Source organism: Lithobates pipiens, unplaced genomic scaffold (genome assembly GCF_037356315.1).
Source record: "Lithobates pipiens isolate NorthernLeopardFrog02 unplaced genomic scaffold, aLitPip1_a1.2 Scaffold_107, whole genome shotgun sequence".
Lineage (NCBI taxonomy): Eukaryota > Metazoa > Chordata > Amphibia > Anura > Ranidae > Lithobates > Lithobates pipiens.
The window spans coordinates 616,502-643,425 of NW_027507693.1; the positions used below are offsets into that span (position 1 = coordinate 616,502).

Sequence of the window (26,924 nt, forward strand, 5' to 3'; positions counted from 1 at the left end):
ATTTATCTGGAAAGTTGGTTTGCAGGGTTTCTTCTTCCTTTTTTATTTTTTAAATGTTATATACTTAGAATGCAAGGGTAGAGCATACTGCTGTCAGTGGCGGAATTATAGGGGTCGCCAAGATCGCCATGGCGACCGGGCCCCTTGCTGCAGGGGGCCCTCAGGCCCCCTGTAATCTTCCGTAGGAGGGGAGGCTGAGAGGAGTTCCTCTATCATCAGCCGAACTGAAATCGGCTCTGTGCGGGAGCTCCTCACATTAGGGTAAAGTGTGTGCTCTTTGTCTCCCCCTACAGTGCAGTACCCAGCAGGAAGAGCCAAGGTACTGTAAACGTCTGCCGTTTTTTTTATAAGACTAGCTACTGCATTTGTGTTTATATGCGTGTGTGTGAGCATGCTTGTATGTGTGAGAGCATGCTTGTATGTATGTGTGTGTGAGCATGCTTGTATGTGTGTGTGTGTGTGTGTGAGAGCATGCTTGTATGTGCGTGTGTGAGCATGCTTGTATGTGCGTGTGTGAGCATGCTTGTATGTGTGTGTGTGTGAGCATGCATGTGTGTGTGTGTGTGTGTGAGCATGCTTGTATGTGTGTGTGTGAGCATGCTTGTATGTGTGTGTGTGAGCATGCTTGTATGTGTGTGTGTGAGCATGCTTGTATGTGTGTGTGTGTGAGCATGCTTGTATGTGTGTGTGTGTGTGTGTGAGCATGCTTGTATGTGTGTGTGTGAGCATGCTTGTATGTGCGTGTGTGAGCATGCTTGTATGTGCGTGTGTGAGCATGCATGTGTGTGTGTGTGTGTGAGCATGCTTGTATGTGTGTGTGAGCATGCTTGTATGTGTGTGTGTGAGCATGCTTGTATGTGTGTGTGTGTGTGTGTGTGAGCATGCTTGTATGTGTGTGTGTGTGTGTGTGTGTGTGAGCATGCTTGTATGTGCGTGTGTGTGTGAGCATGCTTGTATGTGTGTGTGAGCATGCTTGTATGTGTGTGTGAGCATGCTTGTATGTGTGTGTGAGCATGCTTGTATGTGCGTGTGTGTGTGTGAGCATGCTTGTATGTGCGTGTGTGTGACCATGCTTGTATGTATGTGCGTGTGAGCAAGCATGCTTGTATGTATGTGTGTGAGCATGCTTGTATGTGTGTATGTGTGTGAGCATGCTTGTATGTGTGTGTGTGTGAGCATGCATGTATGTGTGTGTGTGTGTGAGCATGCTTGTATGTGTATGTGTGTGTGTGTGTGTGTGAGCATGCGTGTGTGTGAGCATGCATGTATGTGTGTGAGCATGCGTGTGTGTGCGTGTGTGAGCATGCGTGTGTGTGTGTGAGCATGTGTGTGTGTGTGTGTGTAAGCATGTATGTGTGTGAGCATGTATATGTGTGTGTGTTCATATATGTATGTGTATGTATGCATGTGTGTGTGCGCGCATGTATGTCCGTGTGCATGTATGCATATGTATGTATGTGAATGTGCATGTGTTTATCAGTGGCGGTGCATCCAAAAGGGTGCACAGGTGCCACCCCCTCTCTCCAGCCACACCCTCTATGACCAATGGATAGATTCATGCATAGCATAGCATGAATCTATCCATAGCCACCGCTGGCACCCTCATATTTAGGTGCCTGGTCCCTTTTGGGGTGTCGGGCGCCTGAATTACAGTGGCGGGGGGTGTTTTTGCAGATGCATGGAGGACCCCACTCATGGCCGTTACCCGCTGCCCCACCCAGACAGACTAAGTGGCGGGCAGACAGCGAACGGGTGGTGGGGATTCACAGTGGCAGCATTTGATGGGCACACCAACAGCATTTGATGGGCACAGTGTGTGAGAGCATGTTTGTTTGTGTGTGTGTGAGCATGCTTGTATGTATGTGTGTGTGAGCATGCTTGTATGTGTGTGTGTGTGTGTGTGTGTGAGAGCATGCTTGTATGTGTGTGTGTGTGAGCATGCTTGTATGTATGTGTGTGTGAGCATGCTTGTATGTGCGTGTGTGAGCATGCTTGTATGTGCGTGTGTGAGCATGCTTGTATGTGCGTGTGTGAGCATGCATGTATGTGTGTGTGTGTGAGCATGCTTGTATGTGCGTGTGTGTGTGTGACCATGCTTGTATGTATGGGTATGTGAGCAAGCATGCTTGTATGTATGTATGTGTGTGAGCATGATTGTATGTGTGTATGTGTGTGTGTGTGAGCATGCTTGTATGTGCGTGTGTGAGCATGCATGTATGTGTGTGTGTGTGTGTGTGTGTGTGTGAGCATGCTTGTGTGTGTGCGTGTGTGAGCATGCTTGTATGTGCGTGTGTGAGCATGCTTGTATGTGCGTGTGTGAGCATGCTTGTATGTGTGTGTGTGAGCATGCATGTATGTGTGTGTGTCTGTGTGAGCATGCTTGTATGTGCGTGTGTGTGTGAGCATGCTTGTATGTGCGTGTGTGTGTGACCATGCTTGTATGTATGTGCGTGTGAGCATGCTTGTATGTGTGTGTGTGTGAGCATGCTTGTATGTGTGTATGTGTGTATGCTTGTATGTGCGTGTGTGAGCATGCATGTATGTGTGTGAGCATGCTTGTATGTGTGTGTGTGAGCATGCGTGTGTGTGAGCATGCGTGTGTGTGAGCATGTGTGTGTGTGTGTGTGTAAGCATGTATGTGTGTGTAAGCATGTATGTGTGTGAGCATGTATATGTATGTATGCATGTGTGTGTGCGCATGTATGTCCGTGTGCATGTATGCATATGTATGTATGTGAATGTGCATGTGTTTATCAGTGGCGGTACATCCAAAAGGGTGCACAGGTGCCATCCCCCTCTCTCCAGCCACACCCTCTATGACCAATGGATAGATTCATGCATAGCATAGCATGAATCTATCCATAGCCACCGCTGGCACCCTCATATTTAGGTGCCTGGTCCCTTTTGGGTGTCGGGCGCCTGAATTACAGCGGCGGGGGTGTTTTTGCAGCACCTGATTAGAGCCATGGGCTCTAATAGGCTTCAAAATAGGTGAACTGCGAGCGCCATGCTTGACGCTCACAGTCTACCCAGGTGTGTTAGAAAAGTGAATTAATATTCACTTTCCTAACACTGAACCGCCTCTCCACCAATCAGGTGTGCGAGTCTGTTACCCATCACCTGATTGGCTGAAACGATAGGCGCAGCTATTGGACGCCTATCAGGAGGAGAGGACAGGAGATGAGGATGGCAGGAGATGCATGGAGGACCCCGCTCATGGCCGTTACCCGCTGCCCCACCCAGACAGACTAAGTGGCGGGCAGACAGCGAACGGGTGGTGGGGATTCACAGTGGCAGCATTTGATGGGCACACCAACAGCATTTGATGGGCACAGTGTGTGAGAGCATGTTTGTTTGTGTGTGTGTGAGCATGCTTGTATGTGTGTGTGTGTGTGTGTGTGAGCATGCTTGTATGTATGTGTGTGTGAGCATGCTTGTATGTGCGTGTGTGAGCATGCTTGTATGTGCGTGTGTGAGCATGCATGTATGTGTGTGTGTGAGCATGCATGTATGTGTGTGTGTGTGTGTGTGAGCATGCTTGTATGTGTGTGTGTGTGTGTGAGCATGCTTGTATGTGTGTGTGTGTGTGTGTGTGTGTGAGCATGCTTGTATGTGCGTGTGTGTGTGTGTGACCATGCATGCTTGTGTGTGTGTGTGTGTGTGTGTGAGCATGCTTGTATGTGCGTGTGTGTGTGTGTGTGTGTGAGACCATGCATGCTTGTATGTATGTATGTGTGTGAGCATGCTTGTATGTGTGTGTGTGTGAGCATGCTTGTATGTGCGTGTGTGAGCATGCTTGTATGTGCGTGTGTGAGCATGCATGTATGTGTGTGTGAGCATGCTTGTTTGTGTGTGTGTGAGCATGCGTGTATGTGTGTGTGTGTAAGTATGTGTGTGTGTGTGTGTGTGTGTGTGTGTGTGTGTGTTCATATATGTATGTGTATGTATGCATGTGTGTGTGCGCATGTATGTGAGTGTGCATGTATGCATATGTATGTATGTGAATGTGCATGTGTTTATCAGTGGCGGTGCATCCAAAAGGGTGCACAGGTGCCACCCCCTCTCTCCAGCCACACCCTCTATGACCAATGGATAGATTCATGCATAGCATAGCATGAATCTATCCATAGCCACCGCTGGCACCCTCATATTTAGGTGCCTGGTCCCTTTTGGGGTGTCGGGCGCCTGAATTACAGCGGCGGGGGGTGTTTTTGCAGCACCTGATTAGAGCCATGGGCTCTAATAGGCTTCAAAATAGGTGAACTGCGAGTGCCATGCTTGACGCTCACAGTCTACCCAGGTGTGTTAGAAAAGTGAATTAATATTCACTTTCCTAACACTGAACCGCCTCTCCACCAATCAGGTGTGCGGGGCTGTTACCCATCACCTGATTGGCTGAAACGATAGGCGCAGCTATTGGATGCCTATCAGGAGGAGAGGACAGGAGATGAGGATGGCAGGAGATGCATGGAGGACCCCGCTCATGGCCGTTACCCGCTGCCCCACCCAGACAGGGTAAGTGGCGGGCAGACAGCGAGCGGGTGGTGGGGATTCACAGTGGCAGCATTTGATGGGCACACCAACAGCATTTGATGGGCACACCAACAGCATTTGATGTGCACAGTGGCGGCATTTGATGGGCACACCAACAGCATTTGATGGGCACAGTGGCAGCATTTGTTGGGTACACTGGCAGCATTTGATGGGCACAGCGGTGGCATTTGATGATGGGCACAGCGGCAGAGTTTGATGGGCACAGCGGCAGAGTTTGATGGGCACAGTGGTGACATTTGATGGTACAGTGGTAGCGTTTGATGGGCACAGTGGCTTTAATTGATGTTTTTTAAATCGGTTCCCACTTGGGACTGGGCCCTGGTGTTCCACCATCGGGCTCGGAGAAAAGAGCCCTGTCCGGAGGTCGGGGGGGGGGGGGGGGGTGGCCCTCCCCCAAGGTTTCCTGCATCGGGGCCCTGAAGTTTCTAGTTACGCCACTGACTGCTGTATACTCTATATTGTGCAGTATGTGATATTTAATGCAAACATCTTGCATTCTGTAGTTTTTCTGTATTGTAAGCACATTTAAGCTTGCCATACACTGTACAATGTGATTTTACAACCTTCTTTAGAACTACCAGAAACTATACGGTGCAAGTGACTGTCCATTTGTGTTCTTTCGCATAGTTTTATTCAAGCCATACACATGGTGTTTTTTTTATTTTACTTTAACATGCAGGTTGAAGGAGGGAAAAGTGGATCCCCCCCCCCCCCCATTCACACATTTCTCTTTGGATGGGGGTAATCTTTCCCACTGTGGCATTGCAGTATGACAGTGGGCTGTTTTCAAATTACTAGTGTTGTCAGCTATAGCCACACTGATCATTGGGGAAAATTGTCTGGTTGTACACAAGTCATCCAATAGATCAACTTCTGTACAACCAGCCAGCCTATACATGGATCAAAATTCAGCCATTCCTGCTAAACAAGCAGAATTTTTTGACTCCATGTACAGCCAGGCTAACTCTAAAGCACAACCTCTGTACAATCAGATTGTCTTTTGTATGGCCAGCTGAAAATGCAAAAGATTTTAGTGTCTCTTGTCAATAACATTCCAGGTGATAGAGGGGCTTATTTTGAAGTGCAGATACTCAAGTGTATCTTTCAGTTTACTGTAAATTGGCGATTATGTTCTATTTGTGAATGAAGCATGAGGGAAATTGATTTGCTGTGTTCCTTATGTTTACTGTATTAAGACACTACAGATTAGGGAATATGCCAGGGACTTGTATCCTATTTGAGATCTTGACTTCAACCATAACAAAAACGCATTGCATAGACCTAGTTTTTCTGTCTTGTTATGCACATTTAGGGTGGTCATACACTATACAATCTCCTTAAGACCCCTTTCACACTGAGGTGGTTTTCAGACATTTTAGCACTAAAAATGGCCTCTAAAAAGTGCCTGGAAACTGCCTCCCATTGTGCATTGTGTGCTTTCACACTGGGGCAGTGCACTTGCGGGATGTTAGAAAAATTCCTCCAAGCAGCATTTTTGAGCGGCTTGGAAGCACTGTATTTAGCGCTTTCAAAATGCCCCTGCCCATTGAGTAGGTGGGGCTTTTTACTTTTTCTACCTTTCAATTTTTAAATGCAACGCATAAACAGAGTGATCCTCACTGAGCTAGCAGTCTATCAAAATAGACATGCCATGTGTGAAAGGCACCTAACATTAATAAGGTACAATCAGCCTTAAACAAAACTTCATTAAATAGGTATGATGGTTTTAAAAAAGTGAGCCACCATTACCATGTGCAATGCTGCTGGAAATGACAAAGGGCCATGTAACTTTGTTTAAAAAAAAAAATAGCCCACATTCACATTGAGTCGATTTGACTATTGCCGGCAATGGTGCCGTCCAAATTGGTGCAATGCCGACTTTGTGGCAATGCACTGATTACCAAAAGTAATGCCTGTACTACTTTTGGCGACTTCAAGGGTGATTTGAAGGGATTTATTTGTATGAACCCTCATAAATGTCTGTAAAATTACCCCAAAGTCTGACTGCATGCAGTTCCGTGCGCTTTTTTATGCATTATATGCATACACAGTGTTTTCCATGTATTCCAATGGCTCTAGTTCACACCAGTGCAGTCAGTTCCAGTCAGTTTACCATGCAGAAACTGACGAACTGACTGCATTGGTGTGAACTAGAGCCATTGGAATACATGGAAAATGTATTCGATAAATATGCTTTTTTAGCGCAGAGAAAATCACACGGAACGGCATCTGGTGTGAACTGGCCCTAAGCCTAGGTTCACACTGCTGCAATGTAGGAACAAGTGCAATTCCAGCATTTGTTCCCACATCGCTCCTCTCCCACAGGCAGTTCACACTGGCTTCTGCAAACCATGGCAGATGCATTACATTGTTATTAACACCACCAGATTGGTTCATAGATCGCAGTGTCAACTGTGAACTTGCATAGGTAAGAACACCTATGCCATCCGATTTTCAGTGTGGGAGGGGGTCCCATTACTTTTGTTTTTCCCTGTGAATTTAACCACTTGCTTACTGGGCACTTAAACACCCTTCCTGCCCAGACCAATTTTCAGCTTTCGGTGCTCTCACAATTTGAATGACAATTACTCAGTCATGCAACACTGTACCCAAATGAATTTTTTGTCCTTTTTTTTCCCCACAAATAGAGCTTTCTTTTGGTGGTATTTGATCACCTCTGGGGTTTTTATTTTTTGCGCTATAAATGAAAAAAGTCCAAAAATTTTTAAAAACGCATATTTCTTTGTTTCTGTGACAGAATTATGCAAATTATAAATTTTGGCCACAATTTATACTGCTACATATCTTTGGTAAAAATAACCCAAATTAGTGGATATTATTTGGTCATTGTGAAAGTTAGAGAGTCTACAAGGTGTGGTGCGAATCGCACAAAATTGATCACATCTGATGTACTGGTGGCCTATCTCGCTTCTTGTGACCCGAACAAGCCAGGAAAGTACAAATACCCCCCAAATGACCCCTTTTTGGAAAGTAGACATTCCAAGGTATTTAGTAAGAGGCATAGTGAGCTTTTTGATGTTGTCATTTTTTTCCCCACAATTCTTTGCAAAATTAAGATTTTTCTTCTTTTTTTTTTTTTTTCTCCACAAAATTGTCATTGTAATAGGTTATTTCTCTCACGTGGCATATGTATACCACAAATGACACCCCCCCAAAAAATTCTGCTACTCCTCCTGAGTATTACAATACCACATGTGTGGGACTTTTTCACAGCCTGGCCACATAGAGAGGCCCAACATGCAGGTAGTGCCATCATGTGTTCTAGGAACATAAATTACACATCTAACTTGTTGACTAGTTATTACACTTTTGAAGCACCAGGACAATGACACGTGACACTGATGACAGATGGCACTGATACGTGGCAATGATGACAGGTGGCACTGATGACAGATGGCACTAATATGTGGCACTGATGACAGATGGCACTAATATGTGGCACTGATGACACGTGGCACTTATACGTGGCACTGATGACACGTGGCACTAATATGTGGCACTGAAGACATGTGGCACTAATACGTGGCACTGATGACAGATGGCACTAATACATGGCACCGATGACGCGTGACACTGATGACAGATGGCACTGATAAGTGGCATTGATGACACGTGACACTGACAGGTGGCACTAATGACAGATGGCACTGATACGTGGCACTGATGACAGATGGCACTATGGCACTGATGACACATGGCACTGATGACAGATGGCACTTATACGTGGCACTAACAGGTGGCACTGGGGGCAGGTAGCACTGGGGTGGATGGGACTGGGGGCAGGTAGCACTGGGGCAGGTGGCACTGGGGCAGATGGCACTGCTGGGGGAGGATGGCACTGCTGGGGGAGGATGGCACTTTTTATTTTATTTTTTTACTTTTTTTTTTCACTAGAGGCAGAACGGCTGCCGCTGCAGCCGTTCATCTCTCCCCTCTCACACTGTCTGTGCGAGGAGGGAGAGCGGCGCTGAGAGATGATCTCATATGTTTACATATGAGATCATCTCCCATTGGACACGCCGATCACGCTGTAAACGGCCGCTGTGATTGGCCGTTTACAGCGATCTGTGTTTGCCTGTCCCCGGGGGACACGGCGAACACCGAACTTACTTGCGTAAGTAAACATCAGGACGCCAAGGGACGACCACCCGGATGAACGCGCCTGCTCTACGGCCGTCATTCGGCTATAGGGCGGGCGCGAGGTGGTTAATGTGAGTTCAGACATACAACTGTGTGCCTGTACTGGCATTACATAGAAATCGCATGTGATCGACACCTGCGGTGCGGGTGCGAATCACATGCTATGTCTGAGATCGCAGCAGTGTGAAACTGGGCTAAAACTTAAAATTACAGGTACTAAGGCAGAAAACTAAAACGACATCTATTAAAATGAGTTCTATGATTTGCATATTTGGGGAGAATTGTTTTTGCGCGTAAAGAGATTAGACTTTTATAACGTGACAATTATGAAGCAATTTGAGACTCAGATGTCTGTTTCAGTAGAACGTATACATCAACATTGAAGAGCAATACTGAACAGGTGTGATTTTTTTTTTTTATGCTAATGAGGCATGATGTCCCAGACTTGTCACAGACAAAGGTGGAGATGAGAAATCAAAAAAAGATAGACTCAGACCTTAAAGTGGAGGGCCACCCTGAAAAAAAAAAAATATTAAAAATTAAAAAAAAAATCAAAAAAAAAAAAATGAAGAAAATTTTTTCTTCTTACTTACCAGAAATGCCTGTTGCTAGGCACATAATCCTAATCTTCTTCCTCCTCCGCGGAGATCTTCTTTCTTCTCCCTCGTCGCGTTGTCTTCTGGGTAATGGGTCGCGCTGTGTTCTAGGGACTGTGTGTCCCAGAACACAGCGCGTCCCATTCACAAAGCGCTGCGCGACTCGCGCATGAGCAGTAGGAAACGGGCAGTGAAGCCTCAAGGCTCCACTGCCTGTTTCCCTTAGAAGGAACGGCGGCGCCGGGACCCAAGAGCCGAGGGACGGGTCGGCCTCGGGCGGCCAACATCGCGGGCGCCCTGGACAGGTAAGTTGGCTTATTAAGTCAGCAGCTGCAGTGTTTGCAGCTGCTGACTTTTAATTATTTTTTTTTTTAAACGGCCCTCCTCTTTAAGGCTCCTAATTTTCAGACATCAGTGTAAAAAGGGCTTAGCCAATCATTGGTAGTATATAAAAAAAAAAGAAAAAGTCCTATTGGTTGTCCGCAATTCCAAACCTCTATAAATTCTACAAACACAGCCATTTCAAGCAGAACTCCTGATCCTGAGATCGCTTGCGATATTGGATTGCCATTTTGAAGATTGCCTCCCTTTTTATAGTTATAGATATTGTGTAGATTATTATTATTGTTTATTATTGCCAGTTACTGTGCACTGCATTAATACTGGTTAATATTTTTTATTTCCATTTGAACTTCTGTTTGTACTATAACCTGTTTTTGTATTTTAGGATTTCTAAAAAATCTACCATGGCATCAGAGGGGTAAGTGCATTTGATTTTATACTGTTCTTTGAATCTTCATTTAAGCCATTTATCTTCTATGCTAGCCATCATTGTTTTGTCCATGACATTTGATTGAGGAACATTCTCTGCACTATTGAGCTGCAGCCACACATACATGGACATGATTTGCAGGTCCCATAATTAAATTTTTTTATATATATTTTGTTTCATGTGTATTTTATATTGGGTTAGATACACTTATGCGCTGGTGGGTATTTGTATTTTATATTTGGTATATTTTTAATTGGGCCATATTTACATATTGAGCAACTTGTGGATTATGTGTTTTTTTTTTCCCTTTCCTTGTTCCCCCATAGACATATCTGTATTGATGGGGAATTCCATCCACAGCGCTATTGCGGTCTGCCGGCTGGAAAGGATCCATGTCATATAAAAACAACAACTTTCTAGTTCTACCCAAGGGGGACGACCCCACAGCCTGCCTTGCAGCTTCAGTTTTTTGGGGGGTTTTTCTGCCTAGTGAAGAAGGACCTAGTAACCCCGCAGGGCCATGGGCCCATGGATTTTTTCTTTGCAGAAGCTTTGCTTTTTGCTTAAGATTAAAGATCCTGTGATCTGCTATCGGCTGGGTGACAGGCTGGATACTCTTATCCTTGTCTCTCCAGCCTGGCCAGCGAGCGTGTGCAGACCAGAGCCACGACATGCCTCAGCTCCAGAGGTGGCTGGTGAGCGCAAATGCTCCGGGGCACACACGTGACCAGGCTACTCCTTTCTGCGTCTCAGTGGGACGGGCCAGCAGCCATCCCACACTGATTGGAGAGCGGGTCTGTGATGGAATGTCTCCCAGCTCTTCAGAACCGGGTAAGTACAGCTCTCCCTGCCTCAGTGGGGCTGAGCAGTTGGGCAATCCCTGGGAGGTGGATCTCTGTGTGCGCGCGCGCCATATACAGGGGCTCTCTGGGGGGCTCTCACCTGGGGGAGGGATTGCGCTTGCTGGCTGTGCCCTGGCTGTGTGTGGATCTCTCCTTGAGGTGTCTGGAGGCTGTGTCTGTTGATCGCTGTAGTGCTGTTTCACCACCATTTATCTGCCTGTTTAGTTCGCTGTCCCTTGTGGTATACAGTGCTCGGCGGCCATCTTTGGTGAGGCAAGGAGCAGCAGGCTCTCTGACCATTTTCATGTGTTTTGGCGGCCGTTTTCCCTGTGATTATGTCCTTTTTATACTGGACGCTCGGCGGCCATTTGATTTTGGTCAGTTTCAGCGCCATTCAAAACAGCTCTGCACAGCGCTGTGCGGTCTCCTATGCATCTGGGAGTTGGCACAGGACACAGGCTCTACTAGCTGGACAGCCAGCGCAGAACCAGTCAGGGTGGGGAGTTCTGTGCGGAAGAGCCCCTCAGACAGCAGCAGTTAGGAGGGTGGGACCATCGCTTTCCTAAGTCCCCAACAGGTGGCAGACAGGGTAGGGCAGTGATGGCGAACCTTGGCACCCCAGATGTTTTGGAACTACATTTCCCATGATGCACACTGCAGAGTGCCTGAGCATGGTGGGAAATGTATTTCCAAAACATCTGGGGTGCCAAGTTTTGCCATCGCTGGAGTTGGGTCAGCATGGCTTCAGAAACTGGTGTTTCTTCCCCCGAAATCCAGGCAATTGCAACCGGTTCACCTGCAGGCAGTGCCTCTGGATGCTTTGTCGGCGGTCCTCAATTTATTTGTTGCCAAGATGGAGGCGGTGCGTGGGCGTAAAGGTTGTAAAAACCGGCCCCCGTCCTCTGGAGGGGAGCTCTGATGCAGACTCGGGCCCTGCTGAGGCCGGTGACCCCCCCCCCCCCCGCTCTGTCATTTCAGATGACGCTGACCAGGACCGAACTGACAGCGAGGATGAGTCCCCGTCCGGGTCCGTGCGCGAGAATCGCTTGTTTCGAGCACTTATCACAGCTGTGCGTGAAGAATCGGGAGGGAGCCAGAAGATCCCTTTGCTGATATAGCGGGGTCCCTTTTGCCTTTTGGGTCCCGTAAGCCAGCCCGTTGACTTAAGCTGTTCCCGTATGTGACTTAAGTTCATTTACAAGGAACGGTGTCGACCGCAATTTGAGCTTTTCGCACCCCAAATACATGGTGGTGCGTTATCCCCTTTCTCAAAAAGCTGTCGGCTCCTCTGGTCGTGGACCCCCCCGGTACAAAGTAACCACCATCCCAGTAGAGGGGACTCCTGCCTTTAAGGACCCCATGGGCAGGAAGGCCGAGGCAGAGGCTCGTTCCTTGTTTACGGATGTGGGGTCAACTAGGCGACCAGTACTGGCATCCACACTCGTGTCTCAGACACTAACCGAGTGGGCAAAACTTTTGCGCCGCGAATTGGGAGAGCAACAGGCTTCTCCTGTCTAACTAGCAGACCAACTAGTGCGAGGCCCGAAGTACAATTTTGTGATGCAGCCCTGGATACCCTTCCTCTGTTATCCAGGCCTTCAGTATCAGCAGTGGTGCTGAGGCGCCCGATTTGCCTAAAATGCTGGTCTGCTCACCAGGCATCCAAAAAAGCCCAGACGGATCTTCCCTTCCTTGGCAACCGTCTCTTTGAAGCCTCATTGCATGACATTATTAAAAATGCCAGAGGTGGTAAGAGTACACTAGTCCCACAGGCCAGGAAGGCTAGGAAGGCTAAGGAGCCACGCCGTTGGCAAGGGCCCTCATTCTCCGCTCACAAACGGCTTTTTCGTCCACCCAGGGCTTTGACCAAGCGTCCCCCGACAGGACGACCTTTAAAGGACCAAAGCGTGTGTGGAACCACGAGCCTGCGAGCAAAAGTGCTACCTCATGAAGGTTTTCTCCCGTCCGCAAGACGGGGGGGGGGGGGGGTGCCTTCGGGAGTTTGCAGCCCGGTTGGCCTCTCGGCTGTCCGACCAATGGGTCTGCGATCTGATTTCCTCAGGCTACAAGATAGAGTTCCTCTCTTGGCCGCAAAAGAGATTCTTCCCCTGAAGCATACCCGTACTCCCAGCTCGCCAGGAGGCCCTGAAGGGGGCGGTAAGGGACCTGCTTAGTCGTGGGGTGATATTACCCGTTCCAGGAATTGGCATGTTTCCAAGGGTTCTACTCGAACCTGCAAAATGGAAGGGGAACGTCCAATTTTGGACCTGAAAGCCCTCAATTACTTTGCAAAAGTACAGAGGTTCAGAACGGAATCGCTGAGAAATCGCTGCACTCCATCAAGAGTACTCCCTGGTGGCCTTGGACATCCAGAATGCGTACCTGCACATACCCATATGCCTTCGGCATCAGAGATTTCTGCGATTTGCAGTCTAGGAAGCCCACTACCAGTTTGTGGCTCTGCCTTTTTGGTTTTGCCTCTGCCCTCCCCCAAGGTATTGTCTCTTGTTTTGGCAACGCTGTGGGATCGCGATCGGGGGATACCTAGGCGATCTCCTTCCGAGAGCATCTTCTGCTTCAGAGTTAGGAGGAGGATGTGGCGATCACCATGCAGACCCTGCAGCAATTTTTTGTTGGCTGTTGAACCTAAAGAAGTTGGTGATTGTACCGACTCAGCGTTTGGAGTAGCTAGGCTTACTGCTGGACTCCATGGAAGCAAGAGCGTTTCTCCCTTCAGACAAGCTGCTGCAGACTCTCAGAGCTGCGGTAAAACTGTTGAGGAACCGCACAGGGGGTCGTCGCTACGCTTTGCATGCGAGTTCTGGGACTCATGGTGGCCTCCTTGAGGCATTACCCTATGCCCAGTTTCACACCAGAGTCCTGCTGAAGGAGATTTTGACAAAATGGGACAAATCTCCTTTATCCCTGGATGGGCAGATTCAGGTGAGCCAGCTGGTCAGGGATTCCCTGCTGAGGTCCCCGGCACTTTGGTCCGTGAAGTCGTTCCTACCTCTGAAATGGACACTGATCACCACGGCCCCCAGCCCAACCGGCTGGGGTAGGGTAATGGGAGTTCAGTCGACTCAGGGCCTCTGGTCGGTGGGTGGTGCGATCCAAGTTGCCGATCAATCTGCTTGAGCCGAGAGCGATCAGGCTATGCCTCTCCACGTGGTCGATAAGACTTTGAGGGGCGTTTGATCAGGTTCCACTCTGACGTATGCCTGCCACTGCCGTGACATTCTGTCGCCAAGGAGGAACAAGAAGCTTGGCCGCTGCACGGGAGGACGCTTGCACTCACATCCTTCAGTGGGCAGAGCGACATGTACCTGCCCCCGTCGGCCGTTTACATCCCGGGAGCGGAGAACTGGCAGGCAGACTACCTAAGTCGCCAGATGCTGGACCCAGGAGAATGGGCATTGCCATTGCATCCGGAGGCGTTCTGGCTACTGTGCCCGCGATGGGGCACACCAGACGCGGCTCTTCTGGCCGCCCGTCTCAACGGGAAGGTGCCGAGGTTCGTGTCCAGGGCAACAGATCCTTGGGCAGACACGCTGGTGGTGCCATGGGGGATCAGTACCAGCTGATCTATGCACCAGCTGATCTATGCCTTTCCTCCGTTGAAACGGCCTCCGCTCAGCGGAGCAGACGTGGTAACAGAGGGGATCCCATTAATACCGATTGCCCCAGATCGGTCCCAGCGACCCTGGTACTCAGACCTGGTGGCGGACGCCCCGTGTCGACTGCCGTTACGAGAGGACCTTCTGTCTCGATTTCCGATTCTCCGTTCTGCTTTACCATCGCTGGTTTTAACGGCATGGCTATTGAGAGTCGGGTGTTGAGGAACCGGGGTCTTTGGGACTCGGCGATTCCAACTATGCCGAGAGCACGGAAAGCTTCTTCTCGGTAGGTCATCGTACCTGGAAGGCCTACATCTCCATGTGTGAGAAGGGATGGCGTCCGCGCTCCCTTTTTTTTTTTTTTATTTATTTTTTTTTTTTCCTATATCCAGGATTGATCCTGTTTCTACAGCAATGAGTAGTTCAGAAATTGGCTTTAAGCACCATATTTAAAGGACAAATATCAGCGTTGGCTGTCTTTTTTTTTTTTTTTTTTTTTTCCAGCGAGCACTTTTTGTTCAAGCTGTCCAAAATGTAGTTCCTCCGTGCGTGGGCCGTTACCCCCGTGGGATCTGAACCTGGCATTATCGGTGCTTGAAAAAACCGCCATTTGAAAATATCAGAGATCCCTCTGTTGACTCTTTCCCAGAAAGTGGTCTTTCTAGCGGCCATTACTTTCGGCCAGGAGGGTTTTGTACCCGGCGGCCTGGTCTTGCAAGTCGCCATATCTGGTGATCCACAAGGATAAGGTGATGTTGTGTCCAACAGTCTTTTCTGCCGAAGGTGGTTTCGGCAGAAAAGCATCAACGAAGACATTGTCTTACCATCTCTGTGTTCTAAGTCGACACATTCTAAGGAGGTGGCTCTTCATGCCCTGGACGTGGTTAAGGCTCTGAGGGTGTATTTGTCTGTCTGCTACACCTCCCTTTCAGAAGTCAGACTCCTTGTTTGTTTTTCGGTGGCTGTTTGAAAAAAAAAAAAAAAAGCACGGCGGTCTCGTCGGCCACCATTTCCAGGGGGGGATCAGACAGATTGTAGTACAGGCCTATGCTTTGAAGAGGCAGGTGCCCCCCTTTCTGGTCACGGCTCACTCCACAAGGCAATCGGAACGACTTTGGCCTTCCGACATCAAGCGTCTGTGAACAGGCGACCAAGTCACCCCCTGAGCGACAGTTTCAAAATTCTACAAGGTCGACGTCGGTGCATGGGGCCGATGCCCATTTTGGCCGCAAAGTTTTGCAGGCGGCTGTACAATTGCACTTACGTTTTTTTTCCTTGTTTTTTGGTAAAAACGCAGTACCTTTTTAAGTAATGCACTGTTGCATTTGTTACCGCAGTTCTGGTGCAGTTTGGTGGTAGTGCCTTAGTTGAGGAGCATCCTGCCTTTTTGGTGGGTAAAAAAAGTTTTGGTCACACTCACAATGTCGTTTTTTGTGGTTTTATACTACTGGGTGTAGTTTTTATGCTGTTTTGCCACCCCTCATTTTGGCACTGCTTGGGGATGTCCCAGTGGTCTAAGAGCAGCTGTGTCAGGTGGTGAACTGCAGAGAAAAGGATTTTATGGTAAGTATAAAAATCATATCTTTTCTTAAAGATATATCACTGTATTTTCGTGCCTATAAAGTCCATAGGGTTCCAAAAAAGCAAATCAATGTTGCAATTCATTTTGTGATGTGGTGCTGTTTCAACCATATTCCCATCCGCACGATCACCCTGTGAGTATGCAAATAGGACAGTGACTGGGTCCATCATTTAGCCATGTCTGCTCTAGGGGATGTTACTCCCAATAATTAATGTTCACAAATCGGTAAGGCATCTTTGAACTTGCATTCACCTGTTTACTCTCTATTTCTTTTGTAAGGAATCAACTTGATGGGATGTAATTACACAAACAGAGGGATCTGCATGTGAGAAAATGAGAAATAGAACAAACCGCAAGAGCATCCTATGAGCGTGGTTGAAGAATACCAAGCTGAATGTCACGGGACCCATGCCTCCATCCAAAAAAATAACTAAAAAGGAAATAAACCTGCATTTATTTTTTTTTATTTTTTTTATAAAGGACACTGAAAGGCAAGAAGAGAGAAGCACACCTGTTAATACAGAGTTTAATTGTATTTACATACTCTAGTTATGTGGGGAGGGAGAGGAGAGAAGAGAGACATGGTGGGCAGGGGGAGAAAGATGACTTTTTGCACCATCTATAACATGACGTTTCTTCCATCTTGATGTATTCTGAGCTTGTAGTGTTACTTGTAATATTTACTTCCCTCTGTGTAATTTTGATTCTAAAATTCATGTGGTGAGCTTCCTTAAGCACTGATCTGAAAAACAACAAAAATAAATAAATCTTAATTAAGTTATAAAAAAAAATCAATTGTTTTTATTTTATCTGTTTTAGAGATTGTAAGCTCTAATGAGCAGGCTACCCTCATGTCTCCTGTATTGAATTGTATTTCCAATGTACGGTTTACTCATAAGTTCCTAAAGCTCTTTGGTAATTGCCATGCTGGACACGCAGAACACTCTCTGTGCCACAACTGAGGTATGGGATCGCAGGTAAGTACCAGACCCTGGATGTCACGATCCCCCCTTAATTTCACTCTTTCCCCTGCAACATCGCTGTCCTTGAACCTTCCTTCACATCATAGCCCCAACACTCCTGGCCCTCCTTTTCCTCACAGCCTCTTTATGCTCTGGCCCCCTTCACCCAACAAACACTCATCCTACTGTATGTGTATGACATTTATTTTCCATCAAATCACACATCTTTGATCCTCCATCAATGTGTATCTTGGCATGAACCGGTTTCTCCAATGAGATTGCCTGACCTGTAAAGCACACTTGCATTGTAAAGCTAGCTCATACACGTGATCCCATGATTTATTTTTTTCTAATTACTCGTATCTCTAGCTATAGATAAAGGTTGAGCACAACCCATGTTTTTTTTTTGCAATAGCGTTGATGCGTTCCTTCAAACGATCGCATAGCGAACACGTGCTCTGTTTTAAATGTAGTGACCATTGGAGTAAACATTGTTGCGGTATTTGAAGAAAAATAAACTTTTTTTTTTTTAATGAGATTGCCTGACGTGGAAAGCAGCAACCTCATCCATGGGATCCCATATTTTATTTTTATTTATAAGTACTTGTAAAAATATATATGTGCATCGCATCCCAGATTTTTTAACCTCTTCGCGCCCGCCCTATAGCCGAATGACGGCCGTAGAGCAGGCGCTTTCATTCCGGGTGGCCATCCCTGGACGTCCTGTTTACTTCCGCAATGTGCGCCGCCGCGGACGCGCATCGGAAGTTCTGTGTTTGCCGTGTCCCCCGGGGACAGGCAAACACAGATCGCTGTAAACTGCCAATCACAGCGGCCGTTTACATCGCGATCGGCGTGTCTAATGGGAGATGATCTCATATGTAAACATATGAGATCTCTCAGCGCCGCTCTCCCTCCTCACACAGACAGAGTGTGGGTCATTTGGGGGGTATTTGTACTTTCCTGACCTGTTCGGGTCACAAGAAGCGAGATAGGCCACCAGTACATCAGATGTGATCAATTTTGTGTGATTCGCACCACAGCTTGTAGACTCTCTAACTTTCACAAAGACCAAATAATATCCACTAATTTGGGTTATTTTTACCAAAGATATATAGCAGTATAAATTGTGGCCAAAATTTATGAAGAAAAATTAATAATTTGTATAATTCTGTCACAGAAACAAAGAAATATGCGTTTTTTTCAAAATTTTCGGTCTTTTTTCATTTATAGCGCAAAAAATAAAAACCCCAGAGGTGATCAAATACCACCAAAAGAAAGCTCTATTCGTGGGAAAAAAAGGACAAAAAATTAATTTGGGTACAGTGTTGCATGACTGAGTAATTGTCATTCAAAGTGTGAGAGCACCGAAAGCTGAAAATTGGTCTGGGCAGGAAGTGTTTTTAAAGTGGTTGTAAACCCTTACAAACCACTTTGACCTACAGGTAAGCCTAGATTAAGGCTTACCTGTAGGTCCAAGAAATATCTCCCAAACCTATATGGTTTAGGAGATATTTGCCCGAAGACGGGCACCGCTATCTACGGCGCATGCGCCGTAGACAGCGGTGCACTGAGCGGGGTATCGTCGATGATGGCAATGCCGAGAGTCTCAGCTCCCGTGCACATGTGCAGCAGTGACGACATCGCTGCTCCAGCGAATCACAGTGCCGGAGCAGCGAGACCCACCAAGAAGATGGACGCTTGGAACTACAGGGGACAGCGGTGACTTTGCTGGCTCCTGTGTCAGGTAAGTGACACATAATGGACTACTATGTGATGCATAGTAGTCCATTATGCTTTGCCTTTACAGGGAATGAAAGCGGAAGTAAACTCATCAGGGTTTACTTCCTCTTTAAGTGCCCAGTAAGCAAGTGGTTAAATAGCATCAATGTGTTCCTTCAAATGGTGACATAGCAGAATACTTGCTCTGTTTTAAAGGTGCATTCGTTGGAGTAAACGTTTACATCATTTACAAAATCAGGGTCATGATGGCAAAACCATTTTCGCCAATGAGATTGCCGGACATGGCCATCACCCTTGCACTGCACAGTTATGGTTTATTTATTTGCAAGTACTTGTAAATATATGTAGATGTGACTTCAAAGGCCTGATTTTTGAAAAAGCGTCGATACATTGCTTCAAACAATTGCATAGCAGAATATGTGCTCTGTTTTAAAGGGTGTGACCATTGGCGTAAACATCGTTGCGGTATCTCCCAAATCTGGGTCGCAATGGCAAAACTGTTTTCTCCAATGAGATGGCCTGCCATGGAAAGCACCCTTGCACTGCACAGCCACCTCATACAGGGTATGCCCTGTTTTATTTATGTATTTAGAATTCCTTGTAAATAGATGTAGATGTTCATTCAAAGGTCAGATTTTTTTAAATAGCGTTGGTACGTTGCTTCAAAGAATCGCATAGCAGAACACGTGCTCTGTTTTAAAGGGTGCAACCATTGGAGTAAACATCGTTGTGTTTTTTCCCAAATCTGGGTCGCATCGGCAGTGTGGGTCAGGTAGGTCAGTGTATGTATGTCGGGTAGGTCAGTGTGGGTCACGTAGGTCAGTGTATGTAGGTCAGTGTGGGTCACGTAGGTCAGTGTATGTATGTCAGGTAGGTCAGTGTAAAATAGTGTAAAAAAGTAGGTCAGTGTATGTATGTCGGGTAGGTCAGCGTGTGTCGGGTAGGTCAGTGTGGGTCACGTAGGTCATCCTTTTTTCCCACAAATAGAGCTTTATTTTGAAGGTATTTGATTGCCTCTGCAATTTTTTATTTTTTTTTGCGATATAAACGGAAAAATCTAAAATATTGAAAGAAATTTATATTTTCTGCTTTTTGTTATAAGAAAAATCCAATAAACTCAATGTTATTCATACTTTTAGGTCAAAATTTATTCAGCCACATGTCTTTGGTAATGTTAATAAGCGTATATTTATTGGTTTGCGCAAATGTTATAGCATCTGAAAACGATGGTACATTTTCTGGAATTTACGCATCTTTTAGTTTGACTGCCTATCTCATTTCTTTAGGTGCTAATATGGCATAGTTGACTTCTTTTTTTCCCTTGTTTCCCAAGGTGACCATCTTGGTGTTTGTCAAGAGGGTTGAGCGTGCCAAAAGTGAGTGCCTATGGCAACATCACCCTGAAAGCATCTGATACTAAGCAGGGACGGGCCTGATTAGTACCTAGATGGGAGACCGCCTGGGAATACCCTCTTGAGAAATGCCAAGATGGTCACCTTGGGGAACCACAAAAAAAGGCGGTCTCCCATCTAGGTACTAAACAGGCCCATCTCTGCTTAGCCTTCAAGGCCAGATGAGCTTGGGTGCTTTCAGAGTGGAATGGCCAGAGGCAATCTCTTCTGGCACCCAAAACCCTCTTGAGAAATGCCAAGAAGGTCATCTTGGGAAACCAGAAATAAAAAACAGGTCAACTCCCAAAAAAAAAAAGCCTACAGCACCTGGTATTCCCAGACGGTCTCCCATCCAGGTACTAACCAGGCCCTACCCAGCCCATAGGCAATCTCTTTGGGCACCCTCATCCCTCTTGACAAATGCAAAGATGGTCACTAGGCCCGACCTTGCTTAGCCTTCGAGATCAGACGAGATCGGGCGCTTTCACGGTGATATGGCCGTAGGCAATCTCTTTGGGTATCCCCAACCCTCTTTGACAAGCGCCAAGATGGTCACCTTGAGAAACAAGGGAAAAAAACAAGTCAACGGCAAAAAAATAAAAAATTACGGCACCTTGTATTCCCAGGCGGTCTCCCACTCAGGTACTAACCAGGCCCGACCCTGCTTAGCCTCTGAGATTAAACGAGATTGGTTGCTTTCAGGGTGTCGTGGCCATAAGCAATACCTTTGGGCACTCTCAACCCTCTTGACTAGCACCAAGATGGTCACCTAGGGAAAGTAGGGGAAAAAACAAGTCAACGCCCAAAAAAAAAGAAGCAAATGGGACTGGTTATTGCCAGGATGTCTCACATTTGTTACTAACTAGTAGACATGTGCGCTTCGTTTCGTACGAATCGCAAATTCGTACGAATTTCTCAATTTGTACGTTCGGGAGGATCCGAAATACAAATTGCCGTGCGTCCGAATTCTGTACGGAATACGAACCTTTGTTTACGAATTCCGGATCTCAATCATTATGCTTATTATGACTTGCAGAAGACTTCTGTGATAGAAGTCAATGTAAATTGCCTGAAGACATCAGTGAAGGACTTTCAACCTCTCTGGGCAGGCTGCCAAGAAAAGAACAAAATGATACAATGTTTCTTCTTCAATGGGCTGAACTCCGTGTGTAGAAGTTTTCAGTTTAACCATTTAAAGACTAAATCTTTTCTGACACTTGTTGCTTACAAGTAAAAATCCAGTATTTTCTGCTAGAAAATCACTCAGAAGCCCCAAAAATTATATATTTTTTTTAGCAGAGACCCTAGGTAATAAAATAGCGGTTGTTGCAATATTTTGTGACGTGGTATTTGCGCAGAGGTCTTTCAAATGCAAATTAGCCCTTTATCACGGTGCAGGTGTCATTGCTGTATGTCACACTGCTGTATATCACGGTGCAGGTGTCATTGCTGTATGTCACGCTGCTGATGTCAGTGCTCTCTATCACGGTGCTGTTGTCAGATCACTCTATCACGGTGCAGGTGTCATTGCTGTATGTCACGCTACTAATGTCACTGCTCCCTAGAGGTCGACTGAAAAAAAAAGGGCTAACTTGCGTTTGAAAGACCTACTGGATTTTTACTTGTAAGCAACAAGTGTCAGAAAAGATTTAGTCTTTAAATGGTTAAACTGAGAACTTCTACACATGGAGTTCAGCCCATTGAAGAAGAAACATTGTATCATTTTGTTCTTTTCTTGGCAGCCTGCCCAGAGGATGAACGTCCTTCACTGATGTCTTCAGGCAACTTACATTGACTTCTATCACAGAAGTCTTCTGCAAGTCATAATAAGCATAATGAGCAATGTTTTTGCCTTTAAATTTATCGTAAAGAACGTTCGTACATGTTAACGACAATTCGTATTTCGTACGAAACAGAACGGAATTTCGGGCACGAAATACAAAGTACGAATTCATTTTATTACGAATCAAAACGGAACAGAACGAAATGAATTTATCGACGGCGTCCATGTCTACTAACCAGGGCAGACGCTGCTCAGCCTCCGAGATCAGACAAGATCAGGCACTTTCAGGGTGATGTGGCCGTATTTAATCTCTTTCGGCACCCTCAACCCTCTTGAGAAACTCCAAGATGGTCACCTTGGGAAACAAGTGAAAAAAACTAATCGTCGCCAAAGAAAAAAAAAGAAACCTACGGCACTTGATAATCCCAGGGGGTCTCCCCATCCAGGTTCTAGCCAAGCCCGACCCTGCTAAGCCTCCGAGATCAGGCGCTTTCAGGGTCATGTTCCCATAGGCAATGTCTTTCGGCACACTCAACCCTCTTGACAAACGCCAAGATGGTCACCTTAGGAAACAAGGGAAAAAAACAAGTCAACAACAAAAAAAAAGAAACCTACAGCACTTGGTATTCCTAGGGGGTCTCCCATCCAGGTTCTAACCAGGCCCAACCCTGCTAAGCATCCGAGATCAGATGAGATTAGTTGCTTTCAGGGAGATGTGGCCATGGGCAATCGCTTTGGGCACCCTGAACCCTCTTGGAAAAAAAAGCCAAAAAAAGAGAAGCCTATGGCACCTGGTATTCCCAGGCAGTCTCTCATCCGGGTACTAACCAGGCCTGACCATGCTTAGCCTCCGAGATTAGTCACTTTGAGGGTGATGTGGCCATAGTCAATTTCTTCAGACACCCTCAACCATCTTGACAAACGCCAATATAGTCACCTTGGGAAACAAGGGAAAAAAACAAGTAAACGCAAAAAAAAAAAAATAAGCCTACGGCACCTGGTATTCCCAGGCGGTCTGCCATCCAGGTATTAACCAGGCTCAGCCCCTGCTTAGCCTCTGAGGTGAGACAAGATGGGGCGCTTTCAAGGTGATGTGGCCGTAGCCAATCTTTTTGGGCACCGTCAACCCCCTTGACAAATGCCAAAATGCACTTTGGGGAAACAAGGGAAAAAACAAGTCAACGCCCAAATGAAAAAAAAAGGAAGCCTACAGCACCTTGTATTCCTAGGTGATCTCCCATCCAGGTACTTACCAGGCCCGACCCTACCCATGGGCAATCTCTATAGGCAACCTCATCCCTCTTGACAAACGCAAAGATGGTCACTAGGCTCGACCATGCTTAGCCTCCGAGATCAGATGAGATTGGGCGCTTTCACAGTGATATGGCTGTATGCAATCTCTTTGGGTATCCTCAACCCTTTTTGACAAACGCCAAGCTGGTCACCTTGAGAAACAAGGGAAAAAAACAAGTCAATGCCAAAAAGAAAAAAAAAAAGAAGCCTATAGCACCTGATATTCCCAGGTGGTCTCCCATCCAAGTACTAACCAGGCCCACCACTGCTTAGTCTCCGAGATCAGATGAGATGGTGCGCTTTCAGGGTGATGTGGCCGTAGGCAATCTTTGTGCAACTTCAACCCTCTTGACAAATGCCAAGATGGTATCCATGGGTAAAAAGAGAAAAAAGAAAAGAAACCTACATCACCTAGTATTCCCAGGCGCTCTCCCATCTGCGTACTAACCCGGCCCGCCCCTACTTCTCCTCAGATATGCGGTGAGATGGGGCGCTTTTAGGGTGATGTGCCCGTAGACAATCTCTTTGGGCACCCTCAACCCTCTTGACAAATGCCAAGATTGTCACCTTGGGAAACAAGGGAAAAAACAAGTCAACACCAAAAAAATAAAAAAATAAACCTACGGCACCTGGTATTCCCAGGCGGTCTCCCATCCAGGTACTAACCAGGCTCGACCCTGCATAACCTCCGAGATCAGATGAGATGGGGTGTTTTCAGGGTGATGTGCCCATAGGCAATTGCTTTGGGCACCCTCAACCCTCTTGACAAACACCAAGATTGTCACCTTGGGAAACAAGAGAAAAAAAGTCAACACCAAAAAAAAATAATAATAATATTTACGGCACCTGGTATTCCCAGGCGGTCTCCCAACTAGGTATAAATCAGGCCCGATGCTGCTTAGCCTCCGAGATAAGACGAGATTTGTCGCTTTCAGGGTGATGTGGCCTTAGGCAACCACTTTGCGCATGCTCAACCCTCTTGACAAAATGCCAAGATGGTCACCTTGGGAAACAAGGGAAATAACAAGTCAACGCCAAAAAAAGAAAAAAAAAAAGAAGCATGTGGCAATGGGTATTCCCAGGCAGTCTCCCATCCAGCTACTAACCAGGCCCAACCCTGCTTAGCCTTTGAGATCAGGTGCTTTCAGGGTCATGTGCCCATAGGCAATCTTTTTGGGCAGCCTCAGCCCTCTTGACAAACGCTACAGTGGTCACCTTGGGAAACCAGGGAAAAAAACAAGTTGATGCCAAACCTACGGCACATGGTATTCCTGGGGGTCTCCCATCCAGATCTAACCAGGCCCGACCCTGCTTAGCCTCTGAGATCAAACAAGATCGGTTGATTTCAGGGTGTCGTGGCCATAGGCAATCTCTTTGGGCACCTTCAACCCTCTTTTTTTTTTTTTCAGTTTAGTTTTTATTAGAAATATTTTCAGAACATAACAGAAGTATAAATTTCCATACATATTTGTTACAAGAGGTCGTTATAGGTGTATAAAATTCCATAATGTCATGATAGTATCAATAATCAGCAGTAAATCTTGAGCCAGTATACATATATCACATATGGAACATTTGGATCAATAGTCAACAGCATTGATTAAAATTTTTTACAGGTGATTAATGTAGTACTTAACAGTTGCAGACTTTCCTTTACACGTAAAAGGATATATACGCCTCTAAGTTAGGAAAGCAGATATATAGAAAAGGTGAAAGAAAAAGAAGACCATAGAAAAAAGAAAAAAGAAAAAGAGAACTGAGAAAAACCAAGACCGGGATTTAAGTGGTCTGGCAATAAATCCTCTAACAAAATATAATCTGAAGAGTATTATATTACCAATTTGGACCTCCAGTATGGACCTATAGGTATATATCCGCTATGGTACAGCATAAATAACTTCCTGCCTTATCTCTTGAAAGTAATGGACTCACCCTTTTGGGCAAACTTCAGTATTTACTAGTATAATCTCACGACTACTGTGGAAATTTTTCCAGCCAGCATTTCCACCTACCATCAATCTGTCTCTTGGAACCTGATTTTACAGCCCATAAGGCTTCCCCATTTGTAGTGTGTTTGTATGATAGGATATATGTCCGAAATGTTTTTGGGAACATCACTTTTCCACTTCCTAGTAATAAGTAATCTAGCCGCAATCAGTATATGTGTAACCACCGTGCGAAAATCTGGCGGAAATACCTCAATTCCCAGATTAAATAGAGCCAAGCTGTTCTTTGGATATGTAATCAACCCGGTAATAGAGGAAATTAATCGAAACACAGCATTCCAAAAACTAGTTATATGTTTACAGGTCCACATGATGTGCATAACGTTACTCACCTCTCCACATCCCCTCCAGCATAAAGAGGAATGACCTGGAAAAAACGTATGAAGACGGTATGGAGTCAAGTACCATCTCAACGTGATTTTGTGAGTCAATTCCCAGTGATTCACACACTTTGATGATTTATACACAGTGTTTAGGGCTTTTTGCCATTGTTGAGATGTGAATGTGGTCTGCATTTCTGTCTCCCATTTCTGATATGGTACTGATTTAATAAAGGTGGTTTTGCGTTGAAAAAGCGTGTAAAAAATGGAGATCCCTTTTGGGGTAGCAGCAGAGACTGTGAAAAATTTCCAAGCAGCTTCTTGAATATATAAATGATGAACCCCTAACGGTTTTAAGAGATGGGAGATCTGATCATATGTGTAACGTTCACTACTTGGAAGACCGTATTGTTCTTGCCGCTGTGGGAATGTTTTTAGGAAGTCGTTATGGAACATATCACTTAACTGGGTAATCCCCCTGGACGTCCAATTAATAAGTCTAATGTTTGGAATAGCACCTTCAATTGTAACCAGGGGTATTGGTATTTCTATTTGTTTATCCGACGGGGTTAAGGCACCACATAGATCCCTCCAAGCTTTTCATGAGGCCCGGAGGGTCATGGGTAAGTTTTGTAAAGGAACATGGCTCCAACTATCAAGTAAAAGAAGGTGAGAAAGATCTCTGGTGGGGCTTAGGGTCTGTTCTAGTTTGCACCACGGAATGTCTGCTCCACATAGGAACCATGTTCTAAGTTGAGTGAGCAGAGATGCACGGTAGTAGTCCAGCAGGACTGGGAACCCCATACCCCCTGCCCCTCTTTGTTTAGCTAATATGACTGTGGTACATCTCAGTTTTTTTTTAGTTAGATATATTTTGTCAGTATGGAATCTAGTGCTTTTAAATGGGTGGTCTTGAGGGGTATTGGGAGGGTGCGGAAGATGTATAAGATTTGGGGAAGAAGTAACATCTTAAAAGACGCTAGGCGTCCAGACCATGTTAATTCGGATTTGGCAAGTCGAGCGGTTTGTAAGGTTAATTTCTTTATAAGGGCATGATAGTTAGTATCTGCTAATTTAGAGGGGTCTTTGGTAATTTGGAGGCCAAGATAAGTTATTTGTTCTGCAGTCCATGAGTAGGGGAATTGGAGTTGTAGTCGATTTTGAAGAGCAGGTGGGACATGTATAGGGAGAATTAGTGATTTGGTGAAATTAACTTTATAATAGGAGATTTTACGAAATTCGTTAAGGACTATGTGGGCATTGATTAAGGAATGTGACGGGGAGGTTAGGAATAAAATAACA

The 26,924-nt window shown here is 46.0% G+C and overlaps 4 pseudogenes; all 4 read right to left on the reverse strand.

Moving 5' to 3' along the window:
- Positions 1–20,535: 20,535 nt before the first annotated feature.
- LOC143958931 (5S ribosomal RNA) lies at positions 20,536–20,726 on the reverse strand (annotated as a pseudogene).
- A 1,885-nt stretch (positions 20,727–22,611) lies between these two features.
- LOC143959043 (5S ribosomal RNA) lies at positions 22,612–22,730 on the reverse strand (annotated as a pseudogene).
- A 771-nt stretch (positions 22,731–23,501) lies between these two features.
- Positions 23,502–23,620, reverse strand: LOC143958746 (5S ribosomal RNA; annotated as a pseudogene).
- Positions 23,621–23,913: 293 nt separating this feature from the next.
- Positions 23,914–24,032, reverse strand: LOC143958602 (5S ribosomal RNA; annotated as a pseudogene).
- Between the last annotated feature and the right edge of the window lie 2,892 nt (positions 24,033–26,924).